Source organism: Pteropus alecto, unplaced genomic scaffold, assembly GCF_000325575.1.
Source record: "Pteropus alecto unplaced genomic scaffold, ASM32557v1 scaffold15, whole genome shotgun sequence".
NCBI classification, from domain to species: domain Eukaryota; kingdom Metazoa; phylum Chordata; class Mammalia; order Chiroptera; family Pteropodidae; genus Pteropus; species Pteropus alecto.
The window spans coordinates 2,226,346-2,244,496 of NW_006436286.1; the positions used below are offsets into that span (position 1 = coordinate 2,226,346).

Here is an 18,151-nt window from a genome sequence, read left to right on the forward strand (position 1 = left end):
CCAGCTGTCCTGCGTAAAGTAGGCTCTCCCGTCTGATTGTATTCTCGACGTATTTCACATACTCGTTTAACCGTCGCTGTCTTTCCCCCACCCGCACCCCACCATGGGGACGTGAGCTCTGTGAGGTTGGGGTCCGTTTACCACTGTGGCTTTAGCGCCTAGCGTGGCTCTGTGCACACCCCGGATTCTCAGTAAACCTCTGTAGAACGAATGTGTGAGCGGACGCCCTGACCGGCCGGGCCGGCCTCACGGCAGCTGGTGCACACGTGTGTCACGTGCGCCTGGCAGAGCCGGCAGCAACACTCACCCGCTGGCACACCGCGGAGCGAGCAGAGCCCGTGGCTCCGTTGAAGCGCTGCGATTGGCCCCCCGCCGTGTTTCAAAGGCCAAGGAACAGGCCCCATATTCCTGCGGTCCCAGCCGTTGACCATCAGTGGTCCAAAAGTCCGCTCGTCCCTCCAGGCGCTGGCCCCTGCCTGGCTCCCGCAGCCTTTGGGCTCGCCCACCCTGCACTGTTGGGTCACTCAGACTCAGGGCGCCCAGGCACCTTCCGTGGCTTCTCCTGCTGTGCTCACGAAGTCGTATGTTCTCGGGAGCTGGCCGGAGAACCAGGCTGCTCACGTGTCCGTGACGGTCCCGGACAAAGGGGGTAGCGAGGTTTGGCTGATGGCTTTCGTCTTTGCAGAGAAGCCAAGCGAGCTTGACGGCCAGGAGGAAAGAAAGACAAGTGGGGTGAAGAGTGAATATTGGGGCTGCCTCCTGTGGGGTGCGGGCAGCCAGGTCTGTCACGGCTGCCGCCGGTGCCTGGAAAATAGTGGACGCTAAGGAAGCACGGGAGTTAAGTTTTATGAATGGCTGTAGCTAAAAGGACCCGTTTGCTTTTAGAGTTTACAGCGGCCCCATCTGGTTAGGTTTTATCACTTCCCCCTGGTAAAAAGAGTGGAGAAAGCACCTGTCGGTTTCGGGGTCCCGCGATGCCTCTAAGATGCAATGGAGCCAAAGCGGCTGCGTGTGTGGGTGGCCCGATAAAAATCCAGCGTCTCTGCCGATGCCCGTGTGTCCCAAGAAGTCCTGGCCACACATCCTGTCCCATGAATTTGAACTTTTCCAGAAACAACTCCACTTGGGGTAGGGAACCTTTCAGCCCTCAAGATGAAGGCATATGGTCGAGGCTTGTGCCATGCATTAACCCCCGGGCCCCCGATTGAAATGCCGGGGTCCCTGTGCCACCACCCAGCTCCGTCAGGCATGCCTCAGGGGACCTCTCAGGAAGGTCAGAGAGGGAGGGACAGGGCCTGGGACACGTGCCTGTACTAGGGTCCATGTGAGGGGTGATTTGGGGTGCTGAGCTAAGGCCGGGTTGGTCAGGTCGAACTGGGGAGAGCCGGGTCTGGGACACTCTGTAGGGGTCTCATCTAAGGGGTGCGCGGAGAGAAGGCCCCGAGAGGCGGGGGAGCTGACCAGAGGGCTGCTGGGGAGGTCCTACCAGGGGCGCACGTGCGCTCATGACTGTCACGCTGCTATCTGGGGCGTGCACTCGCCTGAGGGGCTTGTGTCAGGATGTGGCCCCCACAGGCCACTCGGCCAAACAGAACAGCTTCCTAGGCAGCGTAGCGTGGGTACTCTGCTCAACCCTCGGCTCTGGGGTGACCTCAGATGTGTAGGACAGACCTTCTCTCAGTAAGGAGGGTGGAAACTGAAGTCTCGAGGGAATAGATGAACTTAGAAGCTAAGACTATAGAGGACTGTCAGTCATCCAGTCCACACCGTCCCGTCTGCCAAGGCCACACCCTCAACGTCGGCACGCGGTGGCTCTACTTCTGGAGGTGACGAGTAGGGGTTTCTCACCTCAGCGGCTGCATTAATCAAGCATTGCCTAGCATCAAATAGCAGAAAATTATCCAAATTAGGTAAAGCAGACAAGGGGATTTACCACAAAGTTACAGGATGTTTCGTGGAACCCAGCGCAGGAAATGTGGCAGGACCTCATGGAGATCCGTAGCCAGGAGCCAAGACAGTAACTGCCCGTTTGAGCAAATGACACATATTAACCAGCATCTCTGATGCTTGGTCTCAAGTTCCCAAGAGAGATCGTTTGACTGTCATAGTCGAACCAAGTGTCTACAGCTGGCCCAGTTCAGACTCAGAGGGACAGGCTGCTCAGTCCAAACGCGGCCGCAGGGGCCCATTCCCTTGGGTGACGGGACAGGCGGAACCGGCCGTGGCGCCTGGGCAGATGGCCCAGACTATCCTGATTCCAGTGGCTGGATACACACGGATCACGTAGTCACTGCTCTGGGAGCATGGCCCTCCAGACACTGTAATTAATACATAAACCCAAGTGCTACTTTTTAAAAAAGGCAAAATAGACAGATCTCTTGATAGGTAGATCGAAGGGGGAAAAAAGAAAACTCGAATGTACATTTGACAAATATTTGACAAAACAGCAGACTTTTAAAGCTATGTTGCATTTGTTAAAAGGTAAAACCTAATTTAAGCAGATGGTTTTCTAGGGGAAAAAAATTGATGCAAAGAGATCAGAGAAACTGAAAATACGCTAATAACCATGCAAGTATTTGAAAATAATATCTAAAACAAAGCTGCAGTACCAAAAAGATTCAATGTGTAAGTTCAATTGGATATTCAAGGAACTGGATTACTTATGCCATCCACACATATAAAAGATGCTTATTTTACTAGCATGGAACTGGCTCACTCTGATACCAAACTTTGAATACAGATGCAGAAAACCTTAATGATACAGGAGCAAATACTATTCTGTCAAATTAGCAAAAAGAAACATGTATCTAGAGAATTTGGGAGTGTACTGAAGCCAAGTAGGATTTCCTTCCAAGAATTCTGAGAATGGCTTGTTATTAAGATGCCCAGTGATGCACTTAAAGCAATATAATGGCTCAAAAGAAGGAAAAACACACAATCGATGGGGTGGCTTTTAATTAGGCATTGATGGAAGTTGGTGAGGGTGGTCCTTGTTGTTGGTCTGACTTCATGGGTAAGCGGGCTTTAAAGCCCAAAGCAATGCCATCACAACTGTGATTACCTAGTATTGTTCCGGAAGGTATAGCCAATGCCATAAGACAAGAAAAAAGAGAAAATGGACACACATCCTGAAAAGGAGTCAGGTTTTTGGGGTTTTTTTTCATGGTTAGCAGATGACGGTGTGGTCTGCCCACAAAACCAAAGAGAACCAACTGACAGTCTGTTGGAACTAATAAGACAGTTTGGCAGAGGGGAAGATATACACACACTCACACACATGCACACGCGCACCTGAATCAGGGGAGGGCATCGTATGCACCTGGGTGTCACTTCTCAAATGGACCTACTCCTTTCACTCTGCTCAGTGGAAACGGGGAGGAGAAAAGCTTTTGAACGCGGAGAATAAGGTTATTACATTGAAACATAACTGTATCATAATTACTTACAGGAAAGACCAGCGGAACAGAATATAAATCCATATGAAATTTTGAATGTAATGGTGGCGTTTGAGTCCGTTGGAAAGACATATTCAACCAATGGTGTGGGACAACTGCCTAGCCATTTGGACAGTAATCTTCCCTCATATTGAGATGTCTCAACACGATTACAGACTTAAATGTTAAAAACGCGGTAGTCTCTCCTTATCCATGGGGAATACATTCCAAGACCCGCCTCCCCTCCCCCGCCATGGATGTGGGGTTTTTTTTGTTGTTCTTTGTTTGTTTGTTTGTTTTTATGCCTACAGCACCTGGTCTTCCTAGGTGGTCTCCCATCCAAGTACTAACCAGGCCCGACCCTGCTTAGCTTCTGAGATCGGACGGGATCGGGCTTGTTCAGGGTGGCATGACCGTAGACTGTGTTTTTTCCTACATGTGCATACCTATGATAAAACTTAACTTATAAATTAGGTGCAGTAAGAGCTTACCAACAGTAACGAATAATGAAATGGAACAGTTATAGCAATATACTGTAGTATGCAAATGTGAAGTTATTAAGCAAAACAGGGTGACTGGAGCAGAAGCGCTGGGAGACCTGGACGGTCAGCCTGCTCCCCCAGATGGCTGGTAAGGGACTGGCAGACAGGGAGTGTCTGCACGTCCCCGGCGGGACTCAGTGGGATGGCACGAGACTCCATCACACTGCTCCGAGTGATGTGCAATTTAAAGCTTACGAAGTGTTTGCTTCTGGAATTTTTCGTTTACTATTTTAAGACTGAGGTCGACCATGGGAGACTGAAACCGTAGGAAGCAAAAATGTGGATGGGGAGGGACAGCCGTAAAACCACGTGACAGTTACGGAGTGGTAAGAATTCTCTAAGCGTGGCACCCGAGACAGAGAACATAAAGGAAAAGGATGAGAAATTGGACTCCGTAAAAATGAAAGAAAAACTTCTTTTTCATTAAATTTATTGGGGTGACATTGGTTAATAAAATTACATAGGTTTCAAGTGTACAATTCAATAGTACATCCTGTGTATATTGCATGGTGTGTTCACAGCTCCTTCCGTCACCATGTATTTGATTGACCCCCTTTACCCTTATCTACCTCCCCCTGCCCCCTTTCCCTCTGCTCACCACTAAAAGTTGTCTGTGTCTTTGAGTTTTTATTCGTTTGTCTTATTTATTCATTTGTTGGTCTTATTTATTCATTTGTTGCTTTCAGGTTTACATCCCCCATGTGAGTGAAATCATATAGTTCTCAACTCTGTCTGTCTGACTTATCTTGCTTAGCATGATAATCTCAAGATGCAGCCATGCTGTCACAAATGGCAGTGTTTTCATCTTTCCTTAGGGCTGAGACATACTCCATTGTAGGTATGTACCACATCTGCTTTATCCAGTCATCTATCAGAGGATACTTGGGTTGTTTCCATATCTTGGCCACTGTGAATAACGCTGCTGTGACCATCAGCATGCATATATCTTTGCAGATAAACATTTTCAAATTTTTTAGGTTGCTGGGTCATATGGTAATTCTATTTTAATTTTTTTGAGGAGACTCCACACTGTTTTCCGTAGAAGCTGTACCAATTTACATTCTCACCAGCAGTGTAGGAGAGTTCCTTTTCCGCCCCTACACTAAAAAAATTATAAAGATGAAGCAGAATGGGTAGTGTGGTACATTAACTATCCTTACCTTGTTCAGATTTATAACACATAAATAAGAGAGAGAAAGACATCCTAATAGCACATTGGGCGAGCAGCTTACATAAGCAATGCGTAAAAGCAACGTGGAAATTCAAACCGACAATCTACATATGAAAGAAAAAGGCTCAACTGAGTAGTCCTGGAAAAAAAAAAATGAAGTAAAATAAGGATAGCGTTTTTTTCACCAATAAAACTGGGAAATGTGAAAAATATTCTCTGGTAGTATAAATATCCATTGGTGTACTGTTCTGGAAGGAAATTTGGCCATTTGTCGATAGACCCAGCAACTGTGCTTTTAGAAAGCAAGTTCAAGGAAATAAAGAGTAGATGCATATTTCATCTCAAGGATATTTAATTATTTTGTGTGAATGCTTAAAAATGCAAACAAATAGCCAATGTCGGAGACGGGTGTGGAATACTATACAACTGTTTAAAGAGATGAAATACATGAACGTAAACTATTAACATAGACTATTATCTGCCACATCGTAACACGTTTTAAGAAGTTGCAGAACACCACGTTCTTTCAGTGGGATTCTATTTACTTTTTGAAAATAACTAAGCAGGCACAAAATCATACAAAAATGTCTGGGAGAATATACAACACCCTGTTAATAGTGTTCATCTGTGCATGGTGGGATACACGGTCTCATTTTTTCTCCTCTCCATACATCAGGCGGGAAATGAAGTGTCAGGAAGTGTTTTTAAGTCAGCAGCAGTTGGATTTCAGATCTGTTTCTGAGCCTAGGTCCCACCCAGGACAGCTGTCAATCTAAAGGTGAACCCTTGTACCCCTGTGCTCCATCTTACAATTCTGGGCATTGATTCGTTTCTTTTTGAGGTGAGTTTTGCTGCTGCAGCATCCTGAGGTCCCCAAGCGAGAGATGCCTGTTGTCTAACTTCCAGTCCTTTGTGTCCCCTGCCAGATTTATTCAGCAGTTTATCTACCGCTTTTCCTAATTGAATAAAACCCATCATTTCATTTTTAAAATACATGGGCCCATTAGTGTCGATAATTAGACATTAGCAAGTATGAAGATGGCCCATTAATAAAATGAGCAGTTTTAGAAGGCTCCCTGGGTAGAGTCACTTATAGATGCTGTCCCCTGAGGATCTTGATGGACCTGCTTATGGTCATCCAAACAGCCGTGGGACCCACAGAGAAATTCGCATTTTCCTGGCAGGTATTAAACAGCGAGACCTGCAGCTGGGACCTACCGAGTCAGAAGGACAGGATGAAACCCAGGGAGCCGCAGCACGAGGTCTGTAGAGCTAGCTGTCTGAGGCAAGGCTGGCTCTGGCTTTGCTGACGGCTGACCGAGGCCTCCCTCAGCCTCCTGGATGAATCTTCGAGCAGGAGGCTCTCTGCCCACCCAAGACTCAGTCTCCTGGCTCCAGATTTGGGGTCTGAGCTGAACCCCAAATCTCCACCCTTCTTTTCATTTAGCCCAGGGGGGTGGCAAAGGGGCCCTTTTACGTCTCCTGTGGTCCAGCTCAGGTTCAAGCAAAGCCTTAGAGTCTCAACCTGATTTGGGTCACCGATGCCTAGAGAAAAATGGATGACAAATGGATAACTCTAATTGAACACTTACTACGAAGCGATTTACATCGTCTTAAATTCTCACATTAAAGTATAAGGTAGGTGCAGTCATTGACGTCCCTGAGTTGACAGGTGAGGACACTGAGGCTTAGAGAGAGCTTTAGGGGCTTGCCTGGGGTCGTAGAGAAGAAGTCGTGCAGTTTGCAGTCTGCGTGCCTGCAGGGCACAGCTTACAATCCCTGGGACGTGCTGCCCTAAGCGGACCCGCCCAAATACATGCCATGCACAACACGGCGGTTTGCAGGCCACTTCAGGGGGTCCATGGGCAGCAAGCCGCGGTGGCGATGCCACTGAGCATTTGGAGATCTGAATGTTTCCACAGCCCGACCCCTTCTCAGCCACTCTCGGCCAAGCTGCCATCATCTCTTTCGCGGTGACTGTCAGCCTCCTGCCTGATTCTTGCTCCCGCCCTGTCTTCTCTTCCGTCCGTTCCCAGCCTGTGACATCTGCAGAAACATGCGTCAGATCAGGCGACTCCTCTGCTTCATTCAGAGAAGTCAAGGTCCTTTTGGGACCTCCCAGGTCCTACACCCCTGCCCTTTCCGCTTTGTCCCCCTGCCTTCCTCGCCCCCTTGCCCGTTCTGTGCCAGCAACACTGGCTCCCTCGCTGCCCCGCCTCGGGGACGGCGCGCCTGGACCGCCGGCTCGCTCGCTGTCATCGGGTCTGCTCCCACGCCCCGTCGGGGGGCCTTCCCCGGCCCCCGTCTGTAAGACGCTAACCTCCTAGACCCTTCATCGTCTCTGCCCCTGCTCTTTTCTCTTTAGCGCGTGTCATCATCCGGCGCGCTGTATATTTTGTCTGGTCTTGTTGATCGCCCCTCTCCCTGCCACACCACGAACTCCGCGAAGGCGGGGACTTTAGCCTCTTGCGTTCACTCTGCCTCTGGTCTCCGGAACAGTACCTGGCACGTCGTAGATGCTCAGTAACATTTGATGATTGAATGAACCCGGACCAGTATCCATCTACCCACAGGGCGGCAAAGTCCCAGGCGAGCTGCCGGCCAGGCTCCTGCTTCCGGGGTGGCAACGGTCAGTAGGGCCACACGGGCGCGAAGCGTGGCGGCTCAGATTCAGATGTTGGCGGGTACAAGGATTCATTCCCAGGTGAATGAATCCTGCAAGGTACAGACAGGCCCGGAGTAGCCCCGTGGGGAGCTGGCCGGGGCGCGGACACCTCGTTGGAACGGCTATCCGCAGCGCCTGTGCCCCTAGACGGTCCTTTGTTGTTGAGGGAAGCGAGGTTGGTACCCAGCAGACACTCAGCTGGCAGTTTCAGAACTTGGCTTGTAAATCTGCTCTCTACACTGAAGTGGGACAGTCTTGTGATTTGTCAACTGAGCATTAGGATGTCAAGTGGCAGCCCTGGAGATAAACCCAAGTGAAAGACTATTCAATAATCCACCCTTCACGTCTCGTATCGACCTTAAAGATGATTATTCCGGACTTATTTTCCAGGAGATAAGTTCCCCCCGAACTCATCCCAATTTTTAATGTCACTTGGCCTGAGTTTTATCTCCTGCACCAAATATAACAAATGCTCCTCTTGGTCAATATTTGGCCCGGAGACATTTGGTTTGGCTCACGTGGTATTTTGAGGAAAAAAAAAAATCTTTTTTAAAGTGAGTGCCAGCTTAAAAACACACCTAAAAATTAAATTTCTGACTCGTCTTAAAAAATGTGGAAATTGAGCACTAGTGGACCCATATTCTTGCTTGCTAGCAATCAGCTGAAAAGAAGTGATTTCCTGTTGGGATGAGGTGTTCGCCACCCACCCCACCCAGCTCTGGACCCAGAATAGAAGATGCTCCCAAAAGTCGCCCCAAAGAATTTAAAGCAGGGACTTAGCAGGCAACCCGCATCCCTGCCCACGGCCCTCGTGTTGGTTCATTAGAGGCACAATGAGAAGGAGCCATTTATATGCTGTCTAGACTTTTAGCTGCTTCCACTGGGCAGTCTGGCTAACGTGGGCAGGCCCTGGCGGCCGAGGGCCTGGTGTCACCAGACGTGGGACACGCACACGTCCTCACCTCCCACGCCTCCGTCTCCTCCTTTGTAAAGTGGCGGGTCCGAGTGGGGGTCACGGAAGCACACCCCTGGCAGCTGAGCAGTGGCCGGCAGGAGCGGGGACGCTGCGGTGTCGTGAAAACACTTCGAATCTGGGTTCTCAGAGCACTTTTCAAATCCTGGCCCCTCCCTCCGATCCCCGGGCTTCAGAAACGTGGGTGTAGAAGGCGTCGCGCAGGCTGTTAAGGGGGGAGGGGTGCCGGAGGCGAGCGAAACCGAGCACGTCTGAGTTGACAGCCTGGCACAGGGGAGGCGCTGGGCTGTCCGTCACTCCCCCGCCCGCCCACTCTCTTGGCGAGTCTCCTGGACCATCGGCCCTTGATGTCCCCTTACATCTGGCTGGAACCTTCGGGGGCCAAGAACCTAGCCTGGAAGTGGGGGGACGATGACAGACGCTTTCGTTCCTGGTACAGGTCATTTGAGGCCACACACACGCCCTTTGCGCTTTCATTTTACAGCCGACCACCCCGGGGTGTTCGGGACGGGTGTGTCGGGGGGCAGCTGGATGAAGCCGCCTGCTCTGGCCGTCTCTGACACAGAATCTGCGCATTTCAGTTTGCTTCTGTCGTCTGAGAAAGCTTCGTGGTTTAAAGTAACAGCTGCTCTGCAGATTGGCAGTGTGACCTGAGCTCACGTGGGCATTTCTGTTGGTCTGGGCCAGGTCACCGGAACTTGGCTGGACTCACTCACGCATCTGTGGCCAACTAATGGGTCGACCGGGGCTGGCTGGTGTGTATGTGCTGGCTGGGTCCTGGATGCCCGGGTTAGCCTGGGTGCGCCTGCGTCAAGTGGCAGGCAGGGGCCTGTCCTCCCACGTCCCACCTCCAAGTTCTCGGACTTGCCAGGAATTTGTCCCTCGCAGCTGCACCAGTGGGCCGTACGCTGCTCTCAAGCCAGGTCCACGGTGATTTCCATTCCCAGGCTCCCTGCGGGCCCGAGCTGGCCAGCACGGAGTAGGCAGCAGGCCATTCGGCTGTGAGCCTGAGCCTCTCGCATGCCCAGCCCTGCCAAGGCCATATGCCGTCTGGGAAAAGGCATCATTCACTGTGAACAGCTCTGCTGAGAACTGACGACGGCAGCTGCTGGGGCTGGAACCTGTCACGGTCAGGACAAGCGCCAGGACCTGCTGTACCCGCAGGCCCTGCGAGGCTGAGCCAGCTGGCCCGACGACAGGCCTGTTCCTCCTGTGGTCTCTGCGCCCCACGGCCCTAGGCCACCAGCACTGAAGGGGGCTAGTGTTCTGAGTCTCCCATATTCTTTGAATCTGGACGGCCTGGGACCTGCCTGAGCCTTCCAGAAGCCTGGCGGGGACAGTGTGGACTCCAGGCCCCTGTCCGTCTCCCCCAGGCTGGGCAGCTGCAGCCGCAGTGTGCGGGTCGAGACCAGGAAGGAGAAAGGGTGTCAGACAGAGGCCACGGCCGCCGGGACCTGCCCTGGCGAGAGCATCATGACATCACCAACACCGGCGGAGCGTGCACCACGGCAGGCACTGAGCTGAGGGCGCCCCGCATGGCCGGTGTTGCTGAGACACGGGAGGGGCAGTCGCTGTGGCTCCGCCCGGGGCCAGGCCCGAGTCTGGGGGCGTGAGGGCAGCCGGGCCCTGACGACAGACTCCCCTGGGGACAACGCGAGTCGTCTGCCTGGGCCCAAGGCTCTGCGGGCTCCTGACTTCTCGCCGTGTGGGGCGGGGCGGAAGACAGCACGTAGGACGACACCCTCCTTCCTTTCAGAACCAACTGAGTCCAGACTCAGGAGGCCATCAGAATGGCAGCTTCATCACCGATGGAGGGGGCTTCAGAAGGTAGCCGGAAGAATGCTGTGTGAGAATCACCCCTCTGGTCACCGGCATAGCCGGGCCACTGTGGGCACACCCCCCCAACCGCAGGCCGCCTTCAGCGTGGCGCTGATGATGCCGAGGCACAGAGACCTTTGTTTGGGGACAGCAGTCCCAGCAGAGGTCGGGGAGGGTGGCTGGTGACTTCCCCCAGACTCGCCAGCTGAGGCCCCGTGAGGCGTGGAGAGAGACCAGGACGTCAGTGCAGCTGGAGGCTCCCACGTGGTTGTAAGTGGCAGGGAACCGGAGGTCCCGTCTAACTCGCCCCGTTGGGCGGGTGACTCAGTGCACACGGGAGGTGGCATGTCCCTTAGTGTCGGGCTGGGAGACTCTCACTTGAACAGAGGAAAGGGTCCGAAAGTCCCAGGGAGTCCTAGGGCCGTGACGTACTCTGAGGAGGGTACAGGCAGCGTCGGCTAGGATTTCGTCGCAGACTTCTCCCTCGCCCAACGTGCCGGGCAATCAGAGGGCCCTGGAGAGTGTCCCTGAGGCAGGGTCTCACTCACGTTTCCCTAGCATCTGACGTGTGCCAGGCGCGGGCAGTGCGGGGCGCGGTGGCTATGGGGACAGGACGGGGGCCGCCTCTGCCCCCAGGGGACTGCAGTCTAAACAAGCACCACATGATTCCTGCCACCGAGGAGCTAGGAACAGGGCACAGGCGGCAGAGAGGAGGAAAGAACGAACGCTGCTTTGCAGAAGGATAGCGAGGGGCTTCTCGGAGGAGGTGACGCTGACACTGGCTTCTGACGCACAAGCGGCCCCCGGAAGACAACGTGGGACACCCATGCCGGCCCGGGACGTGTGGGACTCGCCCAGTGCTGGGACCTCGGCTCCTGCATTCCCAGAGTCGGGGTGCGTGGGGGGGAAGCTGAGAGCGCGTCGTTCCAGGGTGTAGAATTCGCCGGATACTCGTCTTCAGACGTCTGTTGCTCATGTGGCCCCCGGCGTGACATTTTTTAAACTTAAAGTGGGAAGTGAATTTTAGGGAGTAAAATTTTTATCGCTTTGGTAAATGGGAAACGGGTAACTTTGGTTGAAGAAATAAATACGATGAAAAATGAAACGATGTTATTCAGTTCTGCCCGGACACTGTTGCGTGCCTGTGACCTGCTGTCACACGCTGTTAAAACAGGCACGATGGGTGTCAGAGATGCCGAAACCAAGCTGAGACTCTGTCCCTGTCTAAGCAGGCAACTCTGGAAAAGAAATAATCCTTTTTGGCCTGGGATTCAGTGTTAGTTAATGCAGATCCCCCAAAGACCGCCCCCAAATCGCCCCACCAAGCCGTGGGGAGCCACCGATGGATATTAAGCAGGAGCATAAACAAGCCAAACAACAGGGATCAGTAAACTCGAGTACGTTAGAAGGTGGTGAGCGACGCCGAGGGAACGGGGAGCGAGGATGGGGGTGCTGCGGGAGGGGTGCGGTGGTCGGGGGCTGTTCCCTGGGTGGGTGCATCTGAGTCCAGGCTTGGAGAAGTGGGGGAGACGGGGAGACCTGAGGAAACAACTTCCCACCCAACGGGAACCGCAAGTGCAAAGGCCCCGGGGTAGGGGCGTGCCTGCCGTGTTTGGAGTGGAGTGTGGATGCGGGGCGGGGGGCTGGTGGGGGATGAGGCCCGAGGGGGAAGAGGGCCAGCACACATGGCCTCCAGCACTCGCCCAGAGCCCTGTCTGCGTATTCTGAGCACAGTCTTAGGGAGAAAGCGGAACATTCAGTCAGCAATCCTGTGCCCCGTTTTTATGAAATGAGGGCCAGCCTTCATCAGCCCACTCACGCGGGTGGTCTGGGTTCTGGCTGCACGCTCAGCGTTAGTCTGTGTCACCACCAGCCCGGCGTGTCAGCCCCAAACCCCGTCTCTGCTCTCTGAGCAAACCACCGACTCGCCTTTCTCCAGATCCCAACAGAAGCCCTGCAGGGTGGGGCCAGGACGTCAGCAGCTGTCCTCGGGGAAGGGCTGTAACCCAGCTCCCCGGGGGCAGGACCTGAGCTCCTGTGCAGGGTCCATCTGTGCCAGGTGTCTCGCGTGCCCTGCGCTGTGCCCTTGGGAGGGTGGAGGCAGACGCCGGGTGGAGGCGGGGCTGGAGCACCCCTGGGTGTCAGCATCCGCTGGGAGTCCGCCCCAGGCATGTGGCTCTGGTGAGCAGACCCCATCTTACAAGAGATCGGCCATGTCCCAGCCACGGTGAGGGAGGGAGAGGCACTCTGAGCCAGGAAGCTGACCTGGCAGCGCCCGTGCAGCCACGTGGCCGGCAGGCATGGCCATCCATCAGTCTGTCAGCCCCGCCGGGGGCCGCTGGGCTGTAAATTAATGTGGAGGTAGCAGCTCTGCTCCTGAATTCTCCCTCCCCCTGCGCTTGGGTCTGCCTCTTCCTGGCTCCCAGCGCAGGTGAAGCAGCCACAGGATGGGGCTTTTCCATGGCCACGCACCCCAGGCGGGGCTCAGGGACCAGCAGCCTGGGGGAGACCATGACTGCCAACACGGACGGGGGTGGGAGGGAACGAGGAAGCTGCACAGCCCCCCAAAGCTCCATGCAGCTCAGAGCCCGCCCCTGGCACGATGCGAGGACATTCCGCCAACCTAGGTATCGGAGAGTCATCGAGCGACCAAGGAAAGGTTTGGATTTGCCAAGTCTCCTACCTCGACTTGTCTCCTGTCCCATAAAGTCGGGGGGGAAGCTGTCGTGGCAGAGGGGGCAGACACATCTGCTGGCTTTGCCTGCCCACCGTCCAGTCCCCCTCTGACTTTCCTCTGGGGAACTCCTGGTCGAGGGGACTAGAAGCTGGGCCCCTGACCGAAGCCAGCCATTGGCCATCGTGATTCGTTCAGGGATGGCACGTGACTCCGAATGGGCCAATCGGAATTCCCCTGAGGTATGATGTGTGAGTCCACGTCATAGCTTAGGGAAACTGACCCTGGTAGAAGTGAGTGCTTTTCCCGTGGACATCCGTGCCCATCACATTCAGAGAGTGGCCCGCAGAGCCCAGCCATGAGAGTGGCTCTCCGGTCCTGCCCCCCGCTCTGTCTCCCCACCTCCCTCAGTCACCAGCCCCCTCCAAGCGCCAGCGAGGGCACCAGGATGCACGTGCCACCCACACGGCATGTCGAGAAGCAGAGGTGGGACCTAGTCTGGGGAAAGGAGAGCAGGCAGGAAGCTGGCAGGGGCAGGAATGAGATTTGCAGGGGGATGCGGTGCCTGCCATGGCAGAACCCCAACTCTCACCCCCGTGAGGACAGAAAGGTCTCCAGTGACCCGGGCAGCTGGAGAGGATACTTCACGGCCTCTCGGAAGCTTACGTCAAAGGTTCTTAGCTTAATTCAACCACTGGCAAGATCCGGGAGGGGCTGGACGGTGGGTCCTTCGCTCGCTTCTCTTCCCCAGCCCCTGGGCATTTGGGTGCTTCTTAATAAACATCCGGTAAAAGGAAGAAGGCAGCCTCAGTGGCCTAGGCACGCAGGTCGCAAGCCGGCAGCCCGTAGGTCGTAGTGTCAAGGGACACACGTTTGATCGGGTCCTCATCGTGTTTTCTTGTAGCTGTTGATGTTGTTTAAAAATACTTGCCGATTTTTTATAATTAAGAAATTTCACATGAAAATCTTTATTTCTGACTTCATTTTTTAAAAAATAGCATATTTGAGATTTCCCAAGAGCATCTTGGGGGTCAACAAGGGAGGCGAATCTCGCCATGTTCAGATTCTCAGGCCATAGCAATGACCCCCTAAACATATGCTCCATGTGGGGCAAAGTCAGATCACTTGATTGCTCTTGCAGAATACCACAAACTGCAAACAGATGCCAGTTCCTGAACAGGTCGACCATTTGTGCTTCCTTCCCTGAGCGTCACGTGATGAAAGAGATAGCAAAGCTTGGCACGTTTCCCGGCCGAGCGATGGCAAGCAAGTGCTGCCCGACACACCAGCCCAGCCACGCCCGGGGTTTCACACCCTGGAAGAGCAAGCCGGATAAGTGGGAGAGGCCAGAGGAACCAACCAGCTGACCGATCAACCGACCGACCAGTCAACCAGCCAGACAACCAACCAACAAACCAACCAACCAACAAACAAACCAATCAAGCAACCAACCAACCAGCCAACCAACCAGCCAACCAACCAACCAACCAACAAACAAACCAATCAACCAACCAACTAACCAGCCAGCCAACCAACCAGCCAACCAACCAACAAACCAATCAACCAACCAACCAGCCAACCAACCAACCAACCAGCCAACCAACCAATAAACCAATCAACCAACCAACCAACAAACCAATCAACCAACCAACCAGCCAGCCAACCAGCCAACCAGCCAGCCAACCAACCAACCAACCAACCAGCCAACCAACCAACAAACCAATCAGCCAACCAACCAGCCTGCCAATCAGCCAACCAGCCAAATGGTCTAAGGCGCAAGAGTTGAAGGAACAGGAGCAGTTTTTCCGGGACAAGAGGGTTCTAAGACAGAAGAGGTATTTGAAACGCTTTACCTGGAGAGCTGTCGTGGAAGATTCATGCCATGAGGTGGATGGGAGGTTCGGGCGTCACATCAGCACCATCAGATGTGATGTCCTGGTGTGTCGCTAGACTGGCTGGAATAACCACTCAACTGGATTTTTGGAGGGGGGGGTGTTACTTTTGTTTTTTGGCTTGACGGTACAATATTAGACGATGGTTCAACTGTACACTTTCCTTCCGTTGATGTTGGAAGTTAGTAAGTAATCACACCCCTCTTTGCTTCCTGGTTCCAAAGTAAGTGAAAAGAACAGAGGCAGACAGAAATGAAAGTGTAATTTCTACTCGTATTCCCGGTCGAGCTAGACCGAAGCGTGCACCTTGAACCCAAGACCAGAAGTAGGCATTCTGGCCACCCTCCCTTGCACCTGTCTTTGAGGCCAGCCTGAAAGAGAAGTTGGGGAGCCCGCCCAGCCAGCCGCAGAAGGAGTCTGGCCCTGCCACAGCCTCATTTGGGTCTAGGAGAGGGATGGCTTCCAGACCTGTTCCAGGCGGGTCCTACCCGGGGGGAGGAAGGGCTCCATTTCTAGGTGATGAGACATGGAGGAAGAGACAGAAACACAGGGTCAAGAAAGAAGTTAGCTGACCCGAATGTCACTGTATGAATGGCGTTCTGGCCTCCTACACAGGGTCCTGGTCACGTGTCAGCGACCATTGTGAAGGCTTCCCATGATCAGGGTCATCTCCTCGCATTAGCTCATGGAAAAACCCTACGAATATTACTAGCATTGTCTCCATTTTACGGGTGAGAAATCCAGGGATCACAGAAGTCCGGTAACGCGCCTAAGAGCCGGCCGCGAGAGGCTGGGCTGGGCTCCAAACCCAGCGTGACCTGGCTCCACACGGGGAGACGGGTCAGCGGAGGCTTCGCTCGCGGCACTTCGGAGGGATGCGCGTTTGGGGGGGACTCCTCCGCTCCTCGGCACGCGACTCCACATTAGAAAGAGCTGCACGTCCCGTGTCTTGTCCCCGGACCCGAGGGACGAGGTCCCCAGTGTCACCTTCCAGAGCTGGTTCAAGCCTTGGCCACTTTCAAGCGGGACGACCTTGGAGAACTTGCCCAACCTCGGTTTTTCCATCTGCAAAATGGGGAGGAAAAAACACCTACTGCCCGGTTGGTTTCTCCCCTGTGAAAAATTGGGCGAGACCCGACCCACCCAGACTCCATCGACCTTGACTGTCATTCTTTTTAGCCAGACGACATCTGCGGGTTTTCGCTCCCGCATGGTGCTCCACCCCCCTCCCTGCCAACACCTGGTTTTGTGTCTTTAACTTAAGGTTCCCTGAGAGGTGGCTTGGAAAAAGAAAGGGCCCCCCTACCCTGCCCTCCAATCCAGAAGACTCCCTCAGAGGTTGACTCAATCCATAGGCCCTGGAGAGGGGCGCGGGAGAAGCAGAGAGCACCCCAGGACAGACCGAGCACTTGAATTTGGGGCTCGTGCCTGCAAATCTCGCTTCCTACTGTGTGGCCCTGTGAATCCCATTTTGTCCTAGAGTTTAACCCAAGAAGCTCCTACACTGGGGATAAAGCGGAGGGCCTTTCCTGGAGGAACCTCGGGGTGTCAGGAAGGAACGAAGTCTTGGCCACGATACCAAGTGGACGGTCTGGCACATGGCCACCAGGCAGGCCCCTCTGGTCGCTGGTCCCTGAAGGCCGGGAGTCGAGATGTCGATGGGCCATCTCCGGCCCAGCCCAGCTCTCTCCAAGGGTCCGGTCCCAGAAACCAGCCTTTCTCTCGTTCCTGTGGGGGGCCCAGGCTCCCTCAGTCCCCGAAACTGAGAGCTAAGTGTGTGTCGCTTACAGGGGAGTGCTCGACACACGGACAGTCTTCCAAGTGAAGCAGCCCTGGGGGCCATTTGCTTCTCCCACAAACCCGCCCTCCCAGGCCGCGGTGGATGCTGTTTGACAGCTTCACTTAGCTGCACAATTAAACCCCAAGCAGCCCGTTTAGGAATGAGATGCCAAGTCTCCCAGCAGAATGCAGCCAAGGAACAGATGCATTAGAGCAGTAAACACTGAAATAGAGCTTCCCTCCGTGCTCCCCGGTACGGACAGGCAGGAAACCTTCCTCAAGAAGTACAGCTTGGGGACAAGGTGCGGGCAGCTGAGGCCATGTCCCCATCACTCCCCTGGACTCGGGGCCTGGATGAACCGCCATTGGAGATCCACGTTTGGCCCAAAGCCCGAGGCGGGGGTCCCCTGGGTGAGGCCTCGTGCCACTCCCGTGAGCGCGGCTGTGTGGGGCCCGGGCTCCAACCCGTCTCTCCCTGGCCGGCACCCTGGCCTGGACGCTGCTTGCCCAGCTCTCAGTGGCGGGGCTGCCACGGCGCTTCCACAAAGTGACGTGTTTCCCAACACTCACTCGACCCGGGGGGACACCCGCCCCCCTCTTCTCTGGTCCGTAGCCCCCATTTTAAAGGTCGATTCTGCTTTCGAGCTATGAGTTGAGAACTTCACCAGTGTCCCTGGCGTTTTGGAGCGATTTTCTTGTGCCTGTGACCGTCTTCTGTTCCCCCGTGGTCATGTCACACCCTCATCCCTCTGGGGGTCTCTTGCCCGGGCCTCGGCAGCCCTTTGGCAGGTGACATCGCCCCCTCAACGGCTCCCCTTGCTCACACTTTATATGCGTTTTGTTTAATCCTCACAGAAGCCCTGTAAGAAATTATATTCGTCAGGGAAACAGGACCAGTAGGAGATCCAGGTATATAAGGAGATTTCTTGTAGGAACTGGCTCACGCTGTCATGGGGGCCGAGAAGTGCCACCGTCTGCCATGTGTAGCTGGAGACCCAGGAGAGCTGCCGGTGTGGGTCCCAGGCCGACTCTGAGGCCCGAGAACCAGGGGGGCCGATGCTATAAACTCCAGGAGCCCCGACGTCCGGCAGCAGGAGAAGACGGACGTCCCAGCTCAAGAAGAGAGAGGACGCGGCCTTCCCTGCCTTCTTGTTATAGGTGATCCCCAAGCAGACGGCCATGTGGGGAGGGGACCTGCTTCCC

The 18,151-nt window shown here is 54.3% G+C and overlaps 1 protein-coding gene and 1 non-coding gene across 2 annotated transcripts in view; one reads left to right on the forward strand and one right to left on the reverse strand.

Annotated features, from left to right (window-relative positions):
* HS3ST2 (heparan sulfate-glucosamine 3-sulfotransferase 2) overlaps positions 1–18,151 on the forward strand; it is a gene marked incomplete at its 5' end in the record, with an annotated part of 61,820 nt that overhangs the window by 27,352 nt on the left and 16,317 nt on the right. The gene's annotated exons all lie outside the window — the stretch shown is intronic.
* On the reverse strand, positions 3,737–3,855 carry LOC112480274. Its single transcript, XR_003046535.1, has one exon. It is a non-coding gene; the product is annotated as a 5S ribosomal RNA (ribosomal RNA).